We start from the raw sequence: 5,603 nt of genomic DNA on the forward strand, positions 1-5,603 counted from the left end.
ACTGAGAATCCTGGAGTGAAACACAGCATTTAATTTTGGCTTGAAAAAAACCCTCCTCGCTGCAGTAATCCCAAACAAAAATGCTCACTGCAAAGAAGCCCACAGTGCTTCAATCCACCAAAACAATAACCTGTCAGGGATCAGATTACATCCTAAAATGTCCTTAGCTTGTTATTCCTGTCTCAATAGAAACTGTAAACAGATTTTTACGGTGTCATCCGCAAAATCCCACCCAACTGCACCTGCATCAGTAACCGACCTGAACTCAATATTCCTGTGATTCAACAATAAAAGACTTTCTTCAGGTTTTGTTTTGTCTTGTTTTGCTGTTGACGGAATAATATTCTACTCATTACAAATGGATAAAAATTAAAAGTATTGCCCACCCACAATTTTAATTACTGCTTCCAATTCTTGTGGTTTGGATCTCTGCTGCTAGTTTGAGGCCATGGTGCCCTTCTAACCAGCTGTGCTGATGAGCTGGCTAGTCCTGATTGACTTTACTGATGAGTTTAGGACCACGAAACACTATCAAAATGTAACAGTGGCCCATTGACCTAAAACTTTGAGAAACAGCAGGAGCAAAGAACGTGGAAACAGAAAGAGCGTGTGATGGAGTGACCAAGATTAGCAAACATCTAGGAAGATGCTCTGGGATATTTCTATAACATCAGTAACTGTTCTATTTCAAATGTACATAGGGTTTTTTGTTATTGTTGTCTGTTTTCAAAAGGCTTAATGGTATCAATGGTTATTAATAAATCAGACTCTCGGAGAAACAAGTTTTTGTGGCGTTGATGTCTACCAAAACCCCACTAGGTGTCCTCAGTCAGTAATTCGACCTGAGAAGTTGCAGTTTCCCATAAGAGAGATGCAGTCCTTGAGGTGTGGGAAACAAAGCCCGAGCACCCCGCTGCGGTTTGGAAGGCTGAGGGCTTCCTCCTCCTCCTCCACATGCCCGTGAAACAGCTCTGAAAGTCGGTCCTGGCCTCGAGAGCATACCTGTGTCAAAAGCAAAGCCCTCGTCACTGTTTCCATGCTTTGAGACATCTTTAAATGCATGACAGCCAACGTCCTCCGCATACATTTTGATGTACTGTTAAATGTACTGTCTACCGGTAAGTGCACGGATCACTGTTGTGTACACCTTAAAAGCCAGAAGAAGGATTCGCTTTGAAGTATTTCATGTTTGGAACATAAGTAGCTCTGTTCTACCCAAGGAACTGGGGTAATCAAGGAACCTCCTAATTGATGAGGATTAGTTTGAAAATCCCCAAGCACATGTGTCTACACCCAGAATTTTCATGAACTTGTAAACCTGTGGAATCCATGAAGCTTATCTCGAAAACAGGAGGCTTTCTTCTAAGTCTTTTGAGACTTTTTTTCTTGCAAGGTGTGTAGGAAAACCCCAAGCACTGCTTTCCTGCTCCTGTCCTAGGTCTTCCCCTTCTCTTTGCTGGAGTTGGGTATCTGTCATCTTTCACAAATAGCTGAGAGTTCACTTCTGTCATGGGCAGCATTTGAGATGCATCTCTGCTTCATGGTGCTCACTTCAGCCTTTTCATTGTCTTTTGGGCTGTGTTGACAACAGAGGTTCAACATTTCTGAAGAAAGCAAAAGATATTTGTAAACTTTCAGATGGAAAATTAGCACACTGACAAGTACTACTGTTTAGAGTGTCCAAAAATCATATTTGGCATTACAAAATCAAACAGAAATAAACATCCCATTGATGGCTTTCTGTGTAACTCCAGCAGGTTTATGCCAGTTTGTAAACTGCATTTAAAAGCAATCAAATTCTGAACTGAATCTATAAGAAAGGAACAATTTCTTCTCAGAAGGAGCAGTGATGCAGTGGCACAGGCTGCCCAGGGAGGAGATGGAGTCACCATCCCTGAAGGTGTTCAAGAACCTTGTGGATGTGGAACTGAGGGACATGGGCAGTGGGCATGGTGGGGATATGCTGGTAGACTTAGTGGTCTTTTCGACCTTAGTAATTCCATGATTTTACAAATAGTGACCTTCTGACAGAACAGGGAGCTGCATATCTGTGCATAAGGTTAGATTTGCTCAGGTTGGAAAACACCTTAAAGATCATCAAATCCAACCACAATCTAACCATAGTACCCTAACTCTAATAACCCTCTGCTAATTCATGTCCCTGAGCAGCACATCCAAATGGTTTTTAAACACATCCAGGGATGGTGACTCAGCCACCTCCCTGGGGAGTCTAATCCAGGGCTTAACAATCCTTTCTGCAAAGAAGTTTTTCCTGATATCCACCCTAAACTTACCCTGGTGCAACTTGAGGCCATTTCCCCTCATCCTGTCACCTGTCACTGGTGAGAAGAGACCAACACCACTCTCACTGTAAGCACCTTTCAGGTATTGCAAGAGATCAATAAGGTCTCCCCTCAGCCTCCTTTTTCACAGACTAAACAGCCCCAGTTTCTCCAGCCTCTTCTTGTCGGGCATATTCTCTAAACCCTTCACAAGCCTCGTTGCCCTTCTTTGGACCTGCTCCAGCACCTTTCTGTACTGAGGTGCCCAAAACTGAACACAGTACTCGAGGTGATGCCTCACCAACGCCGAGTACAGGGGCAGGATGACTTCCTTAGTCCTGCTCACCACATCATTCTTGATAGAAGCCAGGATGCCATTGGCCTTTTTGGCCACCTGGGCACAGTGCTGGCTCATGTTCAGCCAACAGTTGTTTCTAGTTTGCAGCACACTGATCTCAAGATCTTTAGAATTTTAGATATCAAATTTTATTTGACCATTTCAGTGCACTTTCTAATGTCTGAACAAGAGCTCTCCATTTTTGCTGTTTCAATATATTGAAATCATTCTGTATTTCTAGAAGAAAATTGTTTTTAATGAATGGACTGCTGCTCAGAATATATATTAGCAGAAAACAGTTTGTTATGCAAGCTAAAGCCTCATGTGACTTGCAAATTGACAACTTCAGAGGAGAAAGCTCTCCACATAGCCATGGGGCAAATAAAGCACTAGCAGAAGAAATACAGGCCCTGACAAAGAGCTGCAACTTTGGCCCCGGGTTGCTGTTTCCGGTTGGGTTGATCGCCTGGTCTCCTGTGTTGAGGGCTGGAGCTGTTGCTCCCTCTCCTTGTTTCAAGTCCTCCAGGGCACATCTGTAGCCTCCTTGGGGCAATCTCTTCTGTTTTCCAAGCATTGAAGTTCTTAATGTCGCTTTGGAGCAACCAGTGGCTCTGGCGCCTTCACGCTTATCTTGCTTTGCAATGTGAAGTTGGCCCTCCCGTGAACAGTCACATCAATTTACTGAAAGAAATCAAACTTTCAGAGGGGGGCACCAAAGTGAGGAGCTCATCCCTTTGAGTAAGGCAGACCCCCTGCCCTAAAAGGCAAGAATCAGCATGACTCATCATAGGTTTTGAGTGGTGCGTTTACCGATCCGGCACTTCTTCCTGTGCATTTCTCATCTCATTCTGCTCTTAGTCATAAAGTTTTATAAGCACTTTTCTTCCTGGCCTTTTTACCCTAGCTCAATGCTGTTAAGCAGCCCTTTGTTCCTTTTAGTCATCCACCCACGGCTTTCCCAGTTTTATTAGAGTGAATGAATGTTCCCACTTCTCTAGGCCATTCAGCACTTATTGATTCACCCAACTTCTAATCAGCTTTTTCTTATTCCCAGTGTGAGACTGGGAATTAGCTGAAATTTAAATAGAATCCTGTAGATTAGGGTGTCTGCAGAAGTAGATCCCCTTTTGTATGGCACGGAAGATAAGCTTTAGGTTTCTAAATTCTCCAGCAATCATTCCGGCGTTATTAGCACTTTAGGGAGTGTTCCTGTTATCCAAAAAGACCTTAATTGTGCCCTTGGGTTATTGCAAGATGGGAGGGAAGCCAGCAGCACTAGGGAAAGATAAATCATTTATCACATTTCTGGATGTTTTCAAAGTCCCCTTTAAGTTTTGCGTTGGAGCAGAAAGCTCAGCAGAACTTGCTCGTGGGAAGCAGGGCTGCTCTACTATGGCCCACAGCTGACTGTGCTGCTAGATGAGGCATCACCTACTTTTGCACATCAGCTACCTTTGCACGTCACCCACTTCTGCACATCACTTCACTTACCTCCACGCATCATGTACCTCCACAGGGTGTGCTCATTCTTCCTCTGTCCTGGCACCAGCTCTATGGGAGACAAGGTGGCATTTATGGCAGCTATGCTCCCTCAATTGCAGTTTGAGGGGTCTCAGTGCTGAGATTCTTCTGTGGCCTAATGGGCAGTAGATTTATGCGTAGCCTCTTCATAGGCTCACTAGATCTAAGGTCAGGTCTTTGTTTCGTCTCTGTAGAAGAATCCCTGCTAACAAGAAGCCTGCATAGAAGGAGCAAGGATTTAATTTCTCCCTGCTCTTTCATTAGTGGCATTGTGGGTTGTTTTTTTTTTAATTATTATTATTATTTATTTATTTATTTTTATTTATTTATTTTAATTTATGGTTACTTCACAAGCTAGTCCTTTAGGTGGCTACTGTTTCTGACTTGTCTGACTCTGCTCTCTTCCTTTTTGTCTCCATGCCCCAGTCCACACCTTTCATAGCTTCACAGAATGGTTGGGGTTGAAAGGCACCTCAGAGTTCAACCAGTTTTAAGCCCTGACATGGGCAGGGCTGCCAACCACTGAATCAGGCACCAGCTCAGGCTGCCCAGGGCCCCATCCAGCCTGGCCTTGAACATCTCCAGGGATGGGGTATCCACAACCTATGGGCAGCTGTGCCAATGCATCACCACTCTCTGAGTAAAAACTTTCCCCCTGACATCTAATCTAAATTTCCCCTCTTTCAGTTTAAAGCCAATGCCCCTTGTCCTATCACTATATCCCAACAAAATTTGGTTTCCCTCCTGACTGTAATCTCCCTTTAAGCACTGGGAGGCCACAATGAGTTCTCCCCTGATCCTTCTCTCCAGGCTCTCTTCTTTTTGTGTCTTCTCCCTCATCCTGTTTATCTCCTTGCAGACTTTCCTTACCTCATCATGATCTTGACACCTACCACGGTCTTTGCTTGAACTACTGGAAGGATCAGCCATTGAAGTACTAGTGTTGACACTGAACTGTCATCATTGTCACTCTGCCATGCTGAGGTTGTTGCGAGATGTCCAAGAGAGGTCTCAATGCTGAGTCATTGTTTGGAGAGCTCTGCAAGCATGGGTGTGTAAGACTATCTCTGCTTGGTTCTTTTTTTGGCAGACCTCTGCAACAAGTCATGTCCCTTAAAAAAAAAAAACAACAACCAAAAGACCAAAGCAACCCTCTAGCATACACTTACCATCTAGATTTGTAACCAAAACAAACTAACAAACAGCATGATCTGCTGTCTTTCTGCCCAGGTTTTGTGAGCTTCCCTTCAGCTGTTGTGAAGAGCAGACTGGATCCACAGTCAGTCATAGGAGTAACAGTGATCTTTAGACATCTAGCTAAATCTTGATATCCACATAAAGGAACTACTTTCCTATAAAGTTTGGGATTGCTTGTATACAGGATTGTGCTTCCTTTAAGGATACAGACTTGAACTGAAGCTTGATCAGGTTCTGCAAATATGCTTGAATAATACAAGGTTCTG

General features: G+C 43.7%; 1 long non-coding RNA gene across 1 annotated transcript; it reads right to left on the reverse strand.

The window, feature by feature from the left end:
- Positions 1–296: 296 nt before the first annotated feature.
- LOC146762605 (uncharacterized) lies at positions 297–4,421 on the reverse strand. Its single transcript, XR_014946440.1, has 2 exons — positions 4,111–4,421; positions 297–1,604 (listed from the first exon to the last, which is right to left on the reverse strand). It is a non-coding gene; the product is annotated as an uncharacterized LOC146762605 (long non-coding RNA).
- Between the last annotated feature and the right edge of the window lie 1,182 nt (positions 4,422–5,603).

This window comes from Coturnix japonica, chromosome 1 (assembly GCF_054131305.1).
Source record: "Coturnix japonica strain WE chromosome 1, WE-NBRP24, whole genome shotgun sequence".
Lineage (NCBI taxonomy): Eukaryota > Metazoa > Chordata > Aves > Galliformes > Phasianidae > Coturnix > Coturnix japonica.